Source organism: Artemia sp. Qi Xiang Cuo, chromosome 12, assembly GCF_049724085.1.
Source record: "Artemia sp. Qi Xiang Cuo chromosome 12, ASM4972408v1, whole genome shotgun sequence".
In the NCBI taxonomy this organism is placed as follows: Eukaryota; Metazoa; Arthropoda; class Branchiopoda; order Anostraca; family Artemiidae; genus Artemia; species Artemia sp. Qi Xiang Cuo.
In genome coordinates, this window is record NC_142805.1 from 6,139,070 (window position 1) to 6,159,465 (window position 20,396).

At 35.7% G+C, this 20,396-nt stretch overlaps 1 protein-coding gene across 6 annotated transcripts in view; it reads left to right on the forward strand.

Moving 5' to 3' along the window:
- The window catches only part of LOC148945701 (uncharacterized), a 180,497-nt gene that overhangs the window by 96,429 nt on the left and 63,672 nt on the right, over positions 1-20,396 (forward strand). For 4 of the 6 annotated variants that reach the window (XM_089098021.1, XM_089098023.1, XM_089098024.1 and 1 more), the window contains exon 1: positions 20,146-20,277. The exons of the other annotated variants lie outside the window; for them this stretch is intronic. The gene's annotated coding sequence lies outside the window, so the exon portion shown is untranslated. Of the gene's footprint in view, positions 1-20,145; positions 20,278-20,396 lie in introns of those variants that run through there. 6 annotated transcript variants of the gene reach the window in all.

Consider the following 20,396-nt stretch of genomic DNA (forward strand, 5'->3'; position numbering starts at 1 on the left):
GATTACCCTCTCTAAATTTTTCGAAAACTCTGGTCAATGTTTTTAAATGGTCCTCTGGAGTTTCTCCTACACAGATCACATCGTCCACAAAGTGAATAATATTTTCTACACCTCTTAATAAGTGTAACAGAGGTCTGCATAGTGCGCTTGAACTAGTTTTGAGTCCAAAGGGTACTCTTAAATATTCATAAGAGCCACACTCTGTCGTTGAAAAGGCCTTTTTATAAACGTCATTATCTGCTATCTTAACCTGATGATAACCTTGTGTGAGGTCGAGAGGCGTAAAAATTTTATTTTTGGTTGAGATGGAGTCTAGGATTTCATCAATTTGGGGCAGGGGAAATTTGTCACTAACTAACTGCTTATTTAAGGCTCTATAGTCTACTGCAAGCCTAAGGTCTTTGCTCTTTTCTGGCACTAGTATAACAGGGGCTGAATAAGGGCTTATGCTTGGCCGTATAATGTCGTTTCTTTCTAACTCGCGGATTTTACTTTTTAACCAACTTTTGTAGGGATGGGGGATACGATATGGTTGTTTAGCTACAGGTAACCCTGTGGTTTGAATAGAATGTTCATAGAATGGTATCAGTCCAATGTGTTCTTCACATGTGAACAACATATCTCTAAAATTCCAGAGCAATTCACATAATTTTTCTTTTAGTTGTATATCTTGGATATGATTTAATTTAAATTTTTCCAAAAATTGGGATCTTGTTAGTGGGTACCTATTCTTTGGATTACTAACACCAATGCCATTAACTAAGCTTTTCTTGGAGTTTTTCCATTTGTTTAGTTCGCGCTCAGAAATCACTTGTATGTCAACGAGGCATGTTCCCTTTTTTAATGTAATTGTATCATTTTCATGTGTATTTGTCAACCAAATAAAGCCTTCCCCTTTTTCGTACAAAATGATGTGTTTTTCACAAAACAGAATCTTGGGGATTTCTCCACACGGTGATCCGAATAAAATTTAAGAGTAGTCATTTACGGGGGTGACTATTTGTGAAACATGAACTCCTTGCATTGTTTTTGGGGGGATCTTTGTTTTAAGCACCGTGATTCCATAGTATTTTTCCTCTGAGTCACTCCTTTTTAAACTAAGATTGGCGCTTGGTTGCGTCAAATATTCCGCTTGTGGGGTTGGCTGTAAGGGGACAGTACTTGGATTTATTATTTCATTCCATAATTCTGTTATTTTCTTAATTTCTGTTTGCCTATACTCTTGCATTTTCCCTATTTTTGTTTTTATTGACTCGATCCATTTGCTTATTGTTTTTCTCCCACAGGACGAGAGATGGGGTACAAAAGACTTTATTCTATTCACTGTTGCTTCCCCTCTCTCCACACGTTGGAGAATAGGATCGTATGGATACACGAGTCTGTTATTTGCTATATCTAATAAAACTTTATTAGATTTAAAAAAATTAGCACCGATTATAGCCTCATATGGGAAATTCTTGCATATTATGAAGTTTGTAGGAAAGATCATATTATCTTTTGTCACGTCTAGGCGTATGGAGCCTATTGCTTCCAGTCTATGTCCTGTGACGCTAGTTAGACTGGGAATATTAAAATTTTTCCGTCGCTTAATATATACTGGTAGTCTATTGAATACATTCGAATTTATTATGTTAACCGATGCACCGGAATCTATTAACGCTTTGAAATTAATACTTGCAACACCAAAATCATTTAATATAGGTAATGTGTCATTATTATAACTTAAAGAAGATACAATTACTGGAAGGGACCTATAAAAAATACTGGCCTCCAGGGTCCCGGTTAATTTTCTTGGGGGCCTGATTCGTTTCCCTGTGCGTTTATTTGATAGGTTGGTGTTTGACATTGGGGCTTGGTGGGAACTTCCCTAGCAAGTTGATTGACACTTGACTGTCTTGGTTGCCACGTATTGTTACGTGGATTAGGATTTCTTGTGCCGACGACTCGCGGCATTTGTTCATTTTGTATTGACGAAAAATTTCTTTCGTTTCCCGAAAAATTTCTTTCATTTCCCGTCGGGAAAAATATCCTCTGTTATCGCTCGTATTCCTGTTAAATCTAGTCGGATACACTGTCCGTGACTTGAATTGGTACATGTTTGCTCGCGTATTTGGGTTGGGGAACCGATAATTATTTTGTCGGTTGGGGGAAGGATTTGAATACGCAAATCCTTGTTGGTAGGGGTTTCGGAACGATGGGAGGCGCGGGGGTTATTTCTATAACTTCCTGACCCATTTGCATTTAAGTTTGTTCTCCCGAACAAACGGTTATTAAAACTGGGGGTTGCTGGTGTATAGTTGTTTCTAGTACGGCATTCCCTGGCGATATGTCCTGGTTAATTACATGCATAGCATATAATTGGGGGGTTGTTTACGTAGTTTGCCGTATTCGTGGGTACGAAACGTACAATTTTTTGTCTGGTAGGGGTTGGAGATCTATTTTGGTTCGGTTTGGGTGAATCATTTCTCGAAAAAAATCCTGGGGAAATTCCTCGTGATCTTCCCAGAGTTGAATATTCTACATTATTTATTCTTGACTTATTATGATTTGCCACAATTGAGTCAATTTCAATCATTCTCTTCACTTCCTGAACTGCTAGCTCTAATGTTTGAATATTTTTTTATATTAACATTCGGTATAGTTTGGGGCTCAATCCTTGCATGAAAGCATTTAGTACAATTTTATCATATAAAGGGCCAGTTTCTTTCCCATATTTAGCCTCAATGGATACCATTGCTTGGTGCAGGTATTCTCTAACATTCTGGGTCTCGTCGAAACATACAGTTCCGTGCTTTAATTTGTGTGTTGAACTTGTTTCAACAAATCTTTCTCGGAACGCTTTTAGCAATTTTTCTATTGAGTTTATTGGAAGGTTGTTATCTTCCCCTATTGTATTTTCTATTTGTTTTAAGAATGTTAGTGCTTGACCCTTAAGCCTCATTAATAACATGCCTACTAATGATTTTAAGTCCATTTTAGTTACTTCTACGAATTGGTTTAATTGGATACTAAATTCATCTACCTCTGAGTCTCCGTTATATGAGGGAAGGGATTTTGAAATTTCCACTGTTTTGGCAATAAGTTTTTGCGTTAACAACTGTTCGTTTGGATCTAACGACATATTGTTTTTTTTAATTAATTAAAATTCGGCACTGTTTTTTTTTATATAACTTGAATTTGACACTTCCAAATAATATATTTTTTTGTTACTCTTGTAAGGGGACTTAGGCTTAACAAAAAATTACACTTCAAATCATGCACGAAATATTGCACTTTCTTTATGCGTAGTGTTTCTCAATAATCTTTTTTGTAGAAAATTTTGTCCTTGTGTTTTGCTCCTTTAAACAGGCCGCGCCAATTCTAATGGTGGGGTTTTCAATTAAATGTTTCGTTAGAATTGAATGGAGGTTTTTCGGTTACTTCTCTATATATATACGTATTCCAATGGGGGTTTTTCAATCGGTTCTTTGATTGGTGTTTCGCGAGCATACTACCATAGTAGAGGGGGAGCTTCACGTAGCGGGGAATTGAATCAGTGATTCCAATGGGGAGCATATATTAGTGGCCTTACTGAGTCGAAATCAGATTGAAAGGATTCAGGCTCCCTTGAGAGTGATTGGAGCCACAAGGACAAACTATCTTGAGAAATACTAACATAAAGAGAATAAAATAAGAAAGTAATGTATTTATTTTTACTCACATGATCAGTACAAAGCTTGACGGGAGTATTAAAAGCACTTCGCAGTCAAAGACACTAAGATAAAGTTGATGACTGGGGCAATAGAAGTAACAGTTAATTCACTAATAATAAATGTTACAAAAGTTAATTCCAACTGAAAATAGACTCACATATGACTTTTTATAAACCCATATAAAAGTTATCATAGATTAATAATAGACAGACTGTAGACTCCAAAAGACTGGTAAAAGACTACCAAAGACTGATAAAAGACTAACTCCAACTTGCTAAGTTCGGAGGTACTATACTCTGAGATTTGCCTAAAGTTACATTCAGGCGTTACTAAAGTGCACATTACATTGATTCTATTGTCTTAGATTTTATGTCCCCTATTGCTGTTGGACAGTGACGTACTAATCAGTTAGTCGATTTTAACTAATTTTTGATATGATTTATGACTCTTTAAAACTTCACTTTGAAATTCTTCTTAGCGGAATAAAGTTTTTACCTTATAATTAGAGCAGACTACATAGTTTTACTTTGCATTTCAATAAACTATTTTTTAAAGCTTTACCTTGTAATTACAGAGGAACACTTAGTTTTACTTTTGTTTCTCAAGATACTATTTTATAAAGTTTTTACCTTGTAATTACAGCGGAATACATGGTTCTACTTTTTTATCTCAAGATACTATGTTTTAAAGTTTTTACCTTGTAATTACAGCGGAATACATAGTTTCACTTTTGTATTTCCCGTGCCGTTTTTTGTATAATAATTTCTACCTTCTCTTGATCGTGTGGAAATTCAAACTCAAGATCTAAATTACATTGTTGGCTGCCTGTCATGTACAATTGGTCACGCTAATTATTTATTGCTGTTACATTTTTCGTGGGAATTACTTCTTCATAGGGTTACAATTGTGATACAATTGTTTCGGTATCTTTTAAATTTGACAATTAAGTGTTACTTGATCTGTGGGTTATTTGAATTTTTGGGTTCGTATTTTGGGCGATTCTATTTCATTTGAAAATTTCGGGGTCTTGAAAATTGATTCCATTACACCATATGCTGTTGTTGTCCCATACATAACTAAACTAATTATTAAAACATTCCAATGGTTTCCTTGTTTTTATTGTCCATACCAGTTGTTGTTTTTTTGTTTTTTTTTTTGTTTAATTTTTAAATTTGTTTATAAATTTTACTAGTTTTATTGATTTTTAGGATTCTTGACTTTATTTTATATGTGAATTTATCTCTTATTCTGGACCACTCTTATTGCATGACATTTCATTTTACCTAATATTCAATGAATGGTTATTTGGTTTGTGCTTTTATGTATTAATATGTTATATAGCCATTTCCATATCAGTTTTTTTTTCAAGCCATTCTATGTTTTTGATGTCAAATTTTTTTTCTATTTGTCTCATTGGTCCATCTGGTCTTACAATTGATATAAATTTGAAATAAATATCTATCACCCATTCCCCCTAGAAGGTTTTTTATCAGAAGATTTTCTCCTTTTTTTTGGGGGGGGGAAGGAGGGGGGACAACGATGGCAAAAAAACAGACTGAACCCCCTACCATAGAATAACTTTTTAAAAACTTAATTAAATCAGTTTATTGGTACAGTTAATTAATTAAATTGTTTCGGAGACCACACTGCCTTTCCTTGACGATAAAATTGACCGTCATCAGTAGTAAAACTAACCTAAAACAATTTAAAACAAAAGTTTATATACGAAATCAAATAAAACTACATATTGTTTAATTCTCTAATTCTTTTCAAAGCAAAGGCGGGAGTTAGCCTCTTTGACCTTCTTGGATTTGGTTCATTAGCGTTCAATGATATAACATTTGGAAATTAAGAATCCTTCGAATTTGGTTGAAATACTGAAAAAGGTAGAAATTTCTTCAAGTTCTTTGCTTTCAAGCTTCGACATTGTATCAATGTAAACATAGTGATGTAGAAGCAGCCGAAACTCTTCTAGAAAGAAAGCTGTTAAGAAATTTGGATTTGATTAGTGGCAAAACAGATTTGGAAGGTTCTGTAATTATGTATTTAGTAAGGTTGTGCAATAAGTTCTCTTATTTTTTCAATTCAGAGGGGAGTTTTTCGAACAAGTAAATGGGAACCTATGGGGTTCCCATTATCCCCTTGATTAGCTAATATCTTTTGTGGAGGCTATTGAAACAATTGCGTTAGATTCATATCTTTTAAAACATATTTTTGGGGCCAGTATTTGGATTACATAATTTCAGTATGGGATTATGGGAGGAGGAACTAAAAGGGTTTTTGTAACATCTTAATTGTTTAGGGGGGGGGGGGGTTAAAGTTTACTGTTGAATTAGAAGAGAATGGGAAACTTCCTTTTCTTGATGTTCTTCTTTTAAAAAAATGAAAATAGTTTGATTTAAAATTTACAGAAAACGGACAAATAACAATAGATTTTTGTCTTATAGTTTCGGTCACGCTTGCCAAGCAAAAATTGGTTTGATCATTTCTTTTACTTACCAGATCTTTAGTATTTACTCTTCAAAATTTTTTGAGGAGTTTTCTTTTCTAAGAAAAATAGGCCCAATAATAAGCAACATGTATCCAGAGTGGTTAATTAACAAGACTTTTTCAAAAATAAGAAAAAGGTTTCTAGAGATTTCTTAGGAAGTCTTGCGGGAGAAGGACGTTTTTTGTTCCTTACCATATATACCCGGGCTAAGTGAAAAACTTAAAATAATTTTACAGAGTAATGGTCTGAGGGTAGCTTTAAAAATTAATAATACTTTGGATAGTTTTCTAAATTCTGGGAAGGATCTAACTTCATTGGGCAACAAAGTGGGGTTTATTAGATCCCATGTACTTGCGGAAGCTCATATGTGGGACGTACGAACCAGAATTTGGAAATGAGATTATTACAGCATAAAGATTCTAAAGATTTCTTTGGCTTTAAAGCAAGATTCTAAATCTGAACATTTCACTTCAGCCCTTTGAGAGCATATTTTCGATTTTCCAGACCATTTTATTTTGTTCGAGAATGTCTTTTTGATTTCTAGGGATCGGGGTTTAAAGCAAAAATTTTCATGAAACTCTTGAAATAAAAAAAATCTTATTCAAGAATATTGCTTTGAATCGGGATACAGGTGAATTTGGGCTGAATTCGATCTATGATAATTTATTGAAATCTGACAGAGTAAAGTTCAATTCACCCAATGTAGTTGACCTCTGTCCAAATGTTATATCATTGAACGCTAATGAACCGAATCCAAGAAGGTCAAAGAGGCTAGCTTCCGCCTTTGCTTGGAAAAGAATTAGAGAATTAAACAATATATAGTTATATTTGGTTTCGTGTATAAACTTTTGTTTTAAATTGTTTTAGGTTAGTTTTACTACTGATGACGGTCACTGTATATTTGACCGAAATATCTGGCATTTTTGTGAATTTCTATACACTGGCTATTGAAAAGGATTTTATCCCTATTTTGAACTTTTATTTAGGAATTAATTGCCTATTACTGAATAGGTAAGACAAATGTGGGTTGTAAAAAACTGTTTTTTTTGAGAGTTTTAACTCATGGTGTGTATGGGGAGGGGTTTGCTGTGTTTTTAATGTATACAACATTCTGCAACTTTGTTGTAGAAGTAGTAAAGGTATAACAGTTCCAACGGGGCAGGTACCCAATGTAGCTATAACGATAGAGAGCGGGGTGTCTTCCATATAGCTATAACATTTTCAAGCGGACAGTGCTCCCGCCAATACAAGCAGACAGTGAAATGACCGGAATTCAACTACCGTGAAAATTCGTGCTCTGTTCAAAGAGCGTGATGTTTCCTTTGTTTGAAATTGTGAAATTCTTTTTGTAATTTAATTTGTTAGGCGTGGTTGACTTATGTTTAACCTTGAACTAATTTACATAAATTAATTTATTATTAATTAATTAACATAATTACATTAATTTACATAATTACATTAATTTACATAATTACATTATTTTTTTTTTTTTTTTTTTTATTTTTTAACTTTTTTTTTACATCTCTTAGAATGTCATGAAACACACTTGAAACACAAAAAAAATCATATTTAATATTTTCCAACTTCAAAATTGGAATGATATAGATATGTGTGTCGCAACTTTTACTATTAGAAAATTAATATTTGTAGTGATCAATTTTTTTTAGTAAGCCAGCATATCAAACGTTTAGTATGTCTATTAAAACATCGGAGATATAAGAAAAGGAATTTGCATACATCATTTGTCGGATAGATAGGTTAACATGGAGAAAATCTAAGTATAAGAATGAATAAATTCTTTATCAACATCTATTGACAGATACTTGGGATAGCTTTAACGGAATCTAAGTATTAGAGCGAGTAAATTCTTTATCAATGTCTTTTGACAGATACGTTTGAAAGCACTGACATAATTTAAGTATCAAATTGAACAAATTCTTTATTAAAATTCGTTATCGATATCATTTGTTGGCTACGTCAGATAACATTGACAAAATCTATCTATTAGAATGAATAAATTCTTTATCATCAGCCGCTCTCGGATTTGTCATTATGAAAAAAAATTGTAAGTAAGTAACAAACTCTTTCTTGAATTCACCTCTTGCATACACAATACAGAAATTATAAAAAAAAATAATTAGGCATTGAGATAGGCAATGATCCGCCCAAATCCATAGGCAAAGAAAGTGAAACGGTCAAAAACACGCATAAATATAAGGATTCTGACATACAAATCAACACTCACAGGCATTGAAACAGTCAAACAACCGCCCAGATACGGATAAAATGACAGTGATATTAAAAAAATATAATGTAGAAATATGTATACAGGAGTACAAAGCGACAGAGACAGGCATTGAGATAAGCAAACACCCTCCCAGACACATAAGCAGAAGAAGTGAGTGAGACAAAAATAGGTATATATATAAGTATTCTGAAATACCAAGCAACAATCACCATCCTTGAGATGGACAAATATCCGACCAGAAAAATAGGAAAGGAGAGCGATATAGACAAAATAACATTGAGATATATAAATTCCAACATACAAAGGAACAAACACATGCATTTAGATAGTCAAACACCCGCCCAGATACATAAGTAGAGGAAGTGAAAGAGGCAAAAACATATATATATATATAGATTCTGACATACAAATTGACAAAGACAGTCACTGAGATAAGCAAACATCCGCCCAGACACATAGGCAAGGAGAGTGAGAGAGACAAAAACACATGCAAATATATTGATTCAGGCATACAACCGACAGAGACAAGTACTGAGATAGGCAAACACCCGCCCAGACACATAAGCACAGGAGGTGAGGGAGACAAAAAACACATATAAATATATGGATACTGACATATAAATTGAAAAAGTCGGGCATTGAGATAGGTAAAAATCTACCCAGACATATCAGCAGAGAGAGTGATAGAGACAGAAACATATGCAAATATATTGATTCTGACATACAAACCGACAAAGACAGGCATTGAGATAGGCAATCATCCGCCCAGACACATAAGCAGAGGAAGTGAGAGAGACAAACACACATATAAATGTAAGGATTCTGACACACAAACCAACACAGACAGGCATTGAGTTAGGGAAACACCAGCCCAAACACATAAGCAGAGGAAGTGAGGGAGACAAAAACACATACAAATATATGGATTCAGGCAGACAAAATTACAGAGACAGGTACTGAGATAAGCACACACCCACCCAGACACATAGCAGAGGAAGTGAGAGAGACAAAAACACATATAAATTTAAGGATTCTGACATACAAAGCAACAATCACAGGCATTGAGATAGGCAAACATCCGCCCCTGACACATAGGAAAGGAGAGTGAAAGAGACAAAAACACATATAAATATATGGATTCAGGCATACAAACTGACAGAGACAGGCACTGAGATAAGCAAACACCCGCCCATACACATAAGCAGAGGAAGTGAGAGAGACAAAAACACATATAAATGTAAGGATTCTGACATACAAAGCAGCAATCACCATCATTGAGATAGACAAACATCCGCCTAGACACATAGGCAAGGAGATCGACTGTGACAAAAACGCATATAAATATATAGATTCAGACATACAAAGGAACAATCACAGGCATTGAGATAGGCAAACACCCGCCCAGACACATAAGTAGAGGAAGTAAAAGAGACAAAAACATATATAAATACATAGATTCTGACATACAAATCGACAAAGACAGTCACTGAGATAAGCAAACATCCGCCCAGACACATAGGCAAGGAGAGTGAGAGAGACAAAAACGCATGTAAATATATTGATTCAGGCATACAAACCGACAGAGACAGGCATTGAGATAGGCAAAAACCCACCCAGCCACATTAGCAGAGGAAGTGAGAGAGACAAAAAACACATATAAATATATGGATTCTGACATACAAGCAGACAAAAAGTGGCATTGAGATAGGCAAACATCCGCCCAGACACATAAGCAGAGGAAGTGAGAGAGACAAAAACATATATAGATATATAGATTCTGACATACAAATCGACAAAGACAGTCACTGAGATAAGCAAACATCCGCCCAGACACATAGGCAAGGAGAGTGAGAGAGACAGAAACATATGCAAATATATTGATTCTGACATACAAACCGACAAAAACAGGCATTGAGATAGGCAAACATTCGCCCAGACACATAAGCAGAGGAAGTGAGAGAGACAAAAACACATATAAATGTAATGATTTTGACATACAAAGCAACAATGACAGGCATTGAGATAGGCAAACATCTGCCCAGACACATAGGCAAGGAGAGTGAGAGAGACAAAAACACATATAGATATATTGATTCAGGCATTCAAACTGACAGAGACAGGCACTGAGATACGCAAACACCCACCCAGACACATAAGCAGAGGAATTGAGAGAGACAGAAACATATATAAATGTAAGGATTCTGACATACACAGCAGCAATCAACGTCCTTGAGATAGAAAAATAACCAACTAGACACATAGGCAAGGAGATCTATATAGACGAAAACGCATAGAGATATATAAATTCAGACATACAAAGGAACAATCACATGCATTGAGATAGGCAAACACCCGCCCAGACACATAAGGAGAGGAAGTAAAAGAGACAAAAACATATATAAATATATAGATTCTGACATACAAATTGACAAAGACAGTCACTGAGATAAGCAAACATCAGCCCAGACACAAAGGCAAGGAGAGTGAGAGAGACAAAAACACATGCAAATATATGGATTCAGGCATACAAACCGACAGAGACAGGCATTGAGATAGGCAAAAACCCACCCAGACACATAAGCAGAGGAAGTGAGGGAGAAAAAAAAAACACATATAAATATATGGATTCTGACATACAAGCCGACAAAAAGAGGCATTGAGATAGGCAAACATCCGCCCAGACACATAGGCAAGGATAGTGAGAGAGAGATAAACACGTGCAAATATATTGATTCTGACCTACAAACCGACAAAGACAGGCATTTAGATAGGCAAACATCCACCCAGTCACATAAGCAGAGGAAGTGGGAGAGATAAAAACACATATAAATGTAAGGATTCTGACACACAAACCAACAAAGACTGGCATTTAGATAGGCAAACACCTGCCCAGACACATAAGCAGAGGAAGTGAGAGAGACAAAAACACATATAAATGTAAGGATTCTGACATACAAAGAAACAATCACCATCATTGATATATACAAACATCCGCCTAGACACATCGGCAACAAGAGCGAGGGTGACAAAAACATATATAAATATATAGATTCAGACTTACAAAGGAACAATCACAGGCATTGAGATAGGCAAACACCCGCCCAGACACATAAGTAGAGGAAGTGAAAAAGACAAAAACACATATAAATATATAGATTCTGACATACAACTCGACAAAGACAGTCATTGAGATACGCAAACATCAGCCCGGACACATAAGCAGTGGAAGTGAAAAAGACAAAGACATATCAAAATATATAGATTCTGACATACAAATCGACAAAGACAGTCACTGAGATAAGCAAACATCTGCCCAGACACAAAGGCAAGGAGACTGAGAGAGACAAAAACACATGCAAATATATTGATTCAGTCATACAAACCGACAGAGACAGGCATGGAGATAGACAAAACCTACAAACTGACATAGACAGGCATTGAGATAAGCAAAAACCCGCCCTGATACATAAGCAGAGGAAGTGAGAGAGACAAAAACACTTATAAATATGAGGATTCTGACATAAAAAGCATCAATCACCATCATTGAGATAGACAAACATCCGCCTAGACACATAGCTAAGGAGAGCGAGTGTGACAAAAACACATATAAATTTATTGATTCTGCCATACAAACTTACAATGACAGGCAGTGAGATATGCAAACACCCGCCCAGACACATAAGCAGAGGAAGTGAAAGAGACAAAAACACATATAAATATATAGATTCTGACATACAAATCGACAAAGTCAGGCACTTAGATGAGCAAAAATTTTCCCAGGCACATAGGGAAGAATACCAAGAGCGGCAAAAACAAAGGGAAAGATAGTTCTTCAGGCATACAAAACGACGCAGACAGACATTAACATAGACAAAACCCACCCAGACACATACTCAGAGGAAGTGAGGGAGACAAAAAACACATATAAATATATGGATTCTGACATACAAGCCGGACCAAAACAGTCATTGAGATAGGCAAACATCCGCCCAAACACGTAAGCAGAGGAAGTGAGAGAGACAAAAAACATATATAAATATATAGATTCTGACATACAAATCGACAAAGACAGTCACTGAGATAAGCAAACATCCGCCCAGACACATAGGCAAGGAGAGTGAGAGAGACAAAAACACATGCAAATATATTGATTCAGGCATACAAACCGACAGAGACAGGCATTGAGATAGGCAAACACCCACCCAGACACATAAGCAGAGGAAGTGAGGGAGACAAAAAACACATAAAAATATGGATTCTGACATACCAGCCGACAAAAACAGGCATTGAGATAGGAAAACATCCGCCCAGACACATAAGCAGAGGAAGTGAAAGAGACAAAAACACCTATAAATATATAGATTCTGATAAAAAAATCGACAAAGACAGGCATTGAGATAAGCAAACATCCGCCCAGAGACATAGGCAGGGAGAGTGAGAGAGTCAAAAACACATGCAAATATATTGATTCAGGCATACAAACCGACTGAGACAGGCATTGAGATAGGCAAACACCCGCAAGGACACATAAGTAGAGGATGTGAAAGAGACAAAAATATATATAAATATACAGATTCTGACATACAAATCAACAAAGACAGTCACTGAGATAAGCAAATATCTGCCCAGACACATAGGCAAGGAGAGTGAGAGTGGCGCGCCACTCTAAGTGAACCTAGATCAACCCAACTTTTTGGATATCTCTCTCCTTATGACTGTGCGTCTGAGCGAGAGTTTGTCTATCTCAATGCCTGTCATTGTTGGTTTGTATGTCAGAATCCATTTATTTATATGTCTTTTTTTTGTCTCTCTTTCTCACTTCCTCCGCTTATGTGTCTGGGTGGGTGTTTCCTTATCTCTAAGCCTGTTATTGTTGCTTTGTATGTCTGACTCTATATATTTGCATGGGTTTTCGTCTCTCTCCCTCTCCGGGCCTAAGTGTCTTGGTGGATGATTGCCTATCTCTGTCTCTGCCTTTGTTGGTTATTATGTGAGAATCCATTTATTTGTGAGTGTTTTTGTCTCTCTTCCTTTCTCAACTTATTTTTCTTGGTTGATGTCTGTCTATATCGATGACAGTGATCGTCGCTTTGTGCATCAGAAACCAAGAATTAATATGGGTTTTTTGTCTCTCACACGTCCATCACACGTTTGTTTAAGCGGGTATTTGCGTTTCTCAGTGTCTGTCACTGTCGGTTTGTATGTCTTAATAAATCGATTTATATTTTTTTTTGATTCCTTCATGTCCTCTTCTTATTTGTCTGGGCGTGAGTTTGCCATTCTGAATGGCTCTGTTTGCTGGTTTGTTTGACAAAATCCTTAAATTTACGTGTGTTTTTGTCCCTCACACTTCTTCAGCTTATTTGATTGGGCAGATTGTTGCCTATCTCATTGTCAGTTTGTATTTCAGAATTCATATATTTATTCATGTTTTTGTCTCACCCACTTCATCTGCTTATGTGTCTTTGCGGGTTTTTGCCTATCTCAATGCCAGTCTCTGTTGGTTTGTATGACTGAATCAGTTTATTTGCATTTGTTTTTTACTCTCTCACTCTCCCTGCCTATGTCTCTGGGCGGACGTTTGCTTATCTCTATGCCTGTCTTTGTTGATTTGTTTATCAGAATCTATACATTTATAGGTTTTATTGCCTCTCTCACTTCCTCTGCTTATGTGTCTGGATGGATGTTTGCCTATCTCAATGCCTGCTTTTGTCGGATTGTATGTCAGAATCCCTATATTTATGTGTTTTTTGTCTCACTCACTTCCTCTGCTTATGTGGCTGTGTAGGTTTTTGCCTATCTCAATGCCTGTCTGTGTCGGTTTGTATGGTTGAATTAATATATTTGCATGTGGTTTTGTCTCTCTCACTCTCCTTGCCTATGTGTCTGGGCGGATTTTTGCTTATCTCAGTGAGTGTCTTTCTCGATTTGTATGTCAGAATCAATATATTTATATTTGTTTTTTGTCTCTCTCACTTCCTCTGCTTACGTGTCACGACGGATGTTTGCTTATCACAATGCATTTATTTTTCGGCTTTTATGTCAGAGTCCATGTATTTATATGTGCTTTTTGTCTCGCTCACTTCCTCTGCTTATGTGTCTGGTTGGGTTTTGCCTATCTCAATGCCTGTCTCTGTAGGTTTGTATGTCTGAATCAATATATTTGAATGTGTTTTTGTCTCTCTCGGTCTTCTTGCCTATTTGTCTGGGCCGATGTTTGCTTATCTCAGTTATCGTCTTTGTCAATTTTTATTTCAGAATCTATTTATTTATATATGTTTTTGTCTCTCTCACTTACCCTATTTATGTGTCCTGGCGGGTGTTAGAATATGTCAATGCATGTCTCTGCTAGTTTGAATGACTTGAATCAATGTATTTGCATGTGTTTTTGACTCTCTAACTCTTCTTGCCTATGTGTCTGGGAGGATGTTTTATTATCTCATTGCCTATCTTTTTTGATTTTTTTATCAGAATCTATATATATATAGTTATTTGTGTCTCTTTCATTTCCTCTGCTTATTTGTCTAGATGGCTTTTTTAATCTTTCAATGCATGTTTTTTTCGGCTTGTATGTCAGAATCCATATATTAAGTGTTTTTTGTATCACTCACGTACTTTGATTATGTGTCTGTGTAGGTTTTTGCCTATCTTAATGCCTTTCTCAGTCGGTTTGTATGCCAGAGTCACTATATTGCAGATGTTTTTGCCTCTCTCACTCTCCTTGCCTATGTGTCTGGGCGCATATTTGAATATCTCAGTGACTGTCTTTGTCGATTTTTATGTCAGAATCTATTTATTTATATATGTTTTTTGTCTTTCTCACTTGATCTGCTTACGTGTCAGGGTAGATGTTTGCATGTCTCAATGCCTTTTTTTGAAAGCTTGTATGTCAGAATCTATGTATTTATATGTGCTTTTTGTCTACCTCACTTCCTTTGATTATGTGTCATAGTGGGTTTTGCCTATGTTAATGCCTGTCTCAGTCGGTTTTTATGCCTGAGTCAATATATTTGCATCTGTTTTTGTCGCTCTCGGTCTCCTTTCCTATGTGTCTGGGCCGATGTTCGCTTATCTCAGTGATTGTCTTTGTCAATTTGTATGTCAGAAACTATATATTTATACATGTTTTTGTCTCTCTCACGTACTGTTCTGATTTTTCTGGGCGGATGTTTGCCCATGTTAATGCTTGTGGATGTTCCGTTGTATGTCTCAGTATGAATATCTATATTTGTTTTTGTCCCTCTGTCTCTCCTTAGCTATGGTTATAGGCTGGTTTGTGTCTATCTCAATGCGGGGGATTGTTACTTTGTATATTAGGATACTCATATTTATGAGTACGTGTGTCTCTCTCTCACTATCTCTGCTTATGTACCAGGGTGGGTTTTTGCTTATCTCGATGTCTGTGTCTGTCAGTTTCTCGGGTTTTGTCTATATCCATACCTGTCTCTTTCTGTTTGGATGCCCGAATCAATATATAAGCAGTTTTTTTTGTCTCTCTCGCTCTTCTTCCCTTTGTGTCTGGGCGGATGTTTGCTTATCTCACTGACTGCCTTTGTCGATTTTTATGTCAGAATCTATATATTTATATATGTTTTTGTCTCTCTCACTTCCTCTGCTTATGTGTCTGGGCGGATGTTTGCTAATCTCAATGCCTGTTTTTGTCAGCTTGTATGTCGGAATCTATGTATTTATATGTGTTTTTTGTCTCCCTCACTTCCTCTGCTTATGTGTCTTGGTGGGTTTTTGTCTATCTCAATGCCTTTCTCTGTAGGTTTTTATGCCTGAATCAATATATTTGCTGCTGTTTTTGTTTCTCTCACTCTCCTTACCTACGTGTCTGGGCGGATGTTTGCATATCTCAGTGTCTGTCATTGTCGCTTTGAACGTCAAAATCGATATATTTATATATGATTTGTCCTCTTTAACTTCCCCTAAGTATGTGTTTGGTTGGGTTTTATCTATCTCCACGCTTGTGATTCTTCTTTTGTGTGCCTGAATCTATATATAGATGTATGTTTTGTCACTCTCGCTGTCCTTGAATAAGTGTCCCAGCGGATGTTTGAATATATTAATGAAGGTGATTGTTGCTTGGTATTTCAGAATCCTTCTATTTATTTGTATTTTTGTCTCCCACACTTCCTCTGCTTATTTGTCTGGGCGGGTGTTTATTTATCTCAGCGCCTGTCTCTGTAGGTTTGTGTCACTGAATCCCTACATGTATATGTTTTTTTGTCTTTCCCTCTCTCATTGCATAAGTGTCATGGCGGATGCTTTCCTATCTCAATGCTTTTGATTGTTGGATTGTATGTCAAAATCATTACATTTATATGTGTTTTTGTCTCTCTCACTTCCTCTGCTTCTTTGTCTGCGTGGGTGTTTGCTTATCTCATTTCCTGTGACTGTTGGTTTGTATGCCAGAATCCTTATATTTATCTGTGTTTTTGTCTCACTCACCTTCACTGCCTATGTATATGGGCAGGTGTTTGCCTATCTCGATGCATGTCTTGGTTGTCTTGTTTGTCAGACTCCTTAAATTTCTATGCGTTTTTGTATCCCTCACTTAATATCCTTTTTGGCCTGGGCGAAAATTTGCCTATCTCACTGCCTGTCTCTGTAGGTTTGTATATCAGAATCGACATATTTTAATAAGTTTCTGTCTTTCTCACCCTTCTTGTTTATGTATATTGGCACAGGTTTGCTTACTTCAGATGCTGTCTTTTGTGATTTGTATGTCAGAATCTCTTTATCTATATTTGTTTTTGTCTTTCTCACTTCCTCTTCTTATGTTTCAGGGCGAATGTTTGCATATCTCAATGCCTGTTTTGTCGGTTTTTTTGTCAGAATACATATTTTTATATGTGTTTTTTGTCTCGCTCACGTGCTCTGTTTATGTGGCTTGGTGGGTTTTGCCTATCTCAATGCCTGTCTCTGTCGGTTTGTATGCCTGAATAAATACATTTGCTGGTATTTTTGTCTCTCTCACTCTCCTTGCCTATGTGTCTATGACGATGTTTGCTTTTCTCAGTGATTGTCTTTGTCGATTTGTATGTCAGAATCGATATATTTATATTTGTTTTTGCCTCTTTTACTTCCTCTACTTATGTGTCTGGGTGGTTGTTTACCTGTGTCAATGCCTGTGATTGTTCCTTTGTATGTTGGAATCTATATATTTATATGCGTTTTCGTCACTCTCATTCTCCCTGCCTATGTGTCTAGGCGGATGTTTGTCTATCTCAATGCCTGTGATTGTTGCTTTGTATGTCAGAATCTTTACATTTATACGTGTTTATGTCTCACTTACTTCCTCTGCTTATTTGTCTGGGTGGGTGTGTGCTTATCTCAGTGCCTCTCTCTGTAAGTTCGTACGCCTGAATACATATATTTATCTGTTTTTTCTTATCTACCACTCTCCTTGACTATGTGTCTTGGCGGATGTTTTCCTATTTCAATGCATGTGAATGATGCTTTGTATGTCAGAATCCTTACATTTTTATGTGTTTTTGTCTCTCTAACTTCCTCTACTTTTGTGTCTGGGTGGATGTTTGCTTATCTCAGTACCCGACTTTGTTTGTTTGTATGACTGAATCCATATATTTTTATGTGATTCAGTCTCCCTAACTTTCACTGGTTGTGTATTTGGGCAGTTGTTTGCCTATCTCAATACATATCTTTGTTGTCTTCTTTGTCAGAATCTTTGCATATATATGTGTGTTTGTCTCCCTTACAACCTCTTCTTATGTGTCTGGGCGGATTTTTGCCTATCTCAATGCATGTCTTTGTCGTTTTGTCTGTCAGATTCAATATATTTTCAAATGTTTCTGTCTCTATCAATCTCGCCGCGGATGTGTTAGAGCGAATATTTGACTATCTCAGTGAACATCTTTGTCGATTTCTGTGTCAGAATCTATATATTAATTTATGTTTTCATTTCTGTCCATTCCAATACTCATGTGTTTTAGCGAATGTCTGAGCATATCCATGCCAGCTTTTCTAAGCTTTTGAGTTAAAATAAATATATTCATTTGTGTTTTTTGTCTCACTCACTTCCTCTCCTTATATGTATGGGCAGGATTTAGACTTTATCAGTGCCTGTGTAAGTCGGTGTGTTTGCATGAGTCAAAAAATTTTAATGTGTTTTTGTCTGTCTTACTATCCTTGCTTATGTGTCTGATCAGATGGTTGCTTCTTGCAGTGACTTCCTTTGTCAATGTGTATGTCATAGTCCGTATACTTGTATGTGTTTTGTCTCTTTCAAATCTTCTATTTATGTGATTGTGCAGATGCTCTCCTATCTTAATGGTTGTTAGTATTCCTTTGTATAGTTGAATCTGTGTAATTATAGGGTTTTGTCACTCACGCGATCCTTGAGTCTGTGTGTAGGTGGATATTTGATTATCTTAATGCCTGTAATAGTTTTTTTGTATATCAGAATTATTACATTCATATGTGTTTTTGTCTCTCATACTTCCTCTGCTTATGGTTCTGGACGGGTGTTTGCATATTTCAGTACCTGTATCTATAGGCTTTTATGCCTGAATGAATGTATTTTTATGTAATTGTGTTTCTCTCTCTCTCCGTTCCAATATATCAGGGCGGTTATTTCCCAATATCAATGCCTGTGAGCGTTGATTTGTGTGTCAGAATCCTTATATTTATGTATGTTTTTGTCCCTTTCACTTTCTTTGCTTATGTATTTGGGCGGGTGTTTGCTTATCTCAGTGCCTAATTATTTTTTTTATAATTTCCATTTTTTGTATGCAAGAGGTGAACTAAAGAAAGAATTTATTAAGTACTTACAATTTTTTTTTCATAATGAAAAATCTGACGGCGGCTGGTGATAAGCAATTTATTCATTATAATAGGTAGATTTTTTCGATGTTATCTTATTAAGCCAACAAATAATATCGATACCGAATTTTAATAAAGACGTTGTTCAATTTGATACTTAACTTCTGTCAGTGTTATCAAATGTATCTATCAAAAGATATTGATACATAATTTACTCACTGTAAACTTATATTCCGTTTAAGCTTTCCCAAGTATTTGTTAATAGATGTTGATAAAAAATCTATTTCTTCTTATTCTTAAATTATCTCGATGTTATCCTTTCTATCTGACCTCGGATGTATGCAAATTCCTCTTCCTACACCTCCAATTTTTTAATAGATATTCTAAACGTTTGGTATGCTAACTTACTCAAAAAGAATTTGTCACTACAAATTTTAAGGATTTAATAGTAAAAGTTGTGACACACACATCTATATAATTCTCATTTTGAAGTTGTAAAATATAAAATATAATTTTTCTGTGTTTTAAGTGTGTTTCATGACATTCTAAGAGATGTAAAAAAAGTTAAAAAAAATTAATGTAATTAATTAATATAATTATGTAAATTTAATGTAATTATTTTAACTAAAGAATAATAAATTAATTTATGTAAATTAGTTCAAGTTTAAACATAAGTCAACCACGCCTAACAAATTAAATTACAAAAAGAATTTCACAATTTCAAACAAAGGAGACATCACGCTCTTTGAACAGAGCATGAATTTTCAGGGTGGTTGAATTCCGGTAATTACACTGTCTGCTTGTATTGGCGGCAGTATTGTCCGCTTGAAAATGTTATAGCTATATGGAAGACACCCCGCTCTCTATCGTTATAGCTACATTGGGTACCTGCCCCGTTGGAACTGTTATACCTTTACTACTTGTAGAATGTTAGATATATTAAAGTTTGGGAGATTCTGCTTTTGAACTGACGTGGAGCTTAAGGAAATTGCCACAACTCACTTCAAATCATTGGCAGTGACAGTTTATGGAAATGGTATTACAAAGCTTGTTTACAGGTAAGACAAATGCTTCGATCATCAAGGTGATGATGTTGATTAGAAATTTCTTTCGGTACAATATTTTGTTTTTTATTATTCAGCCTTCTTTTCTTTGAAAATGAATTACCAACATGATT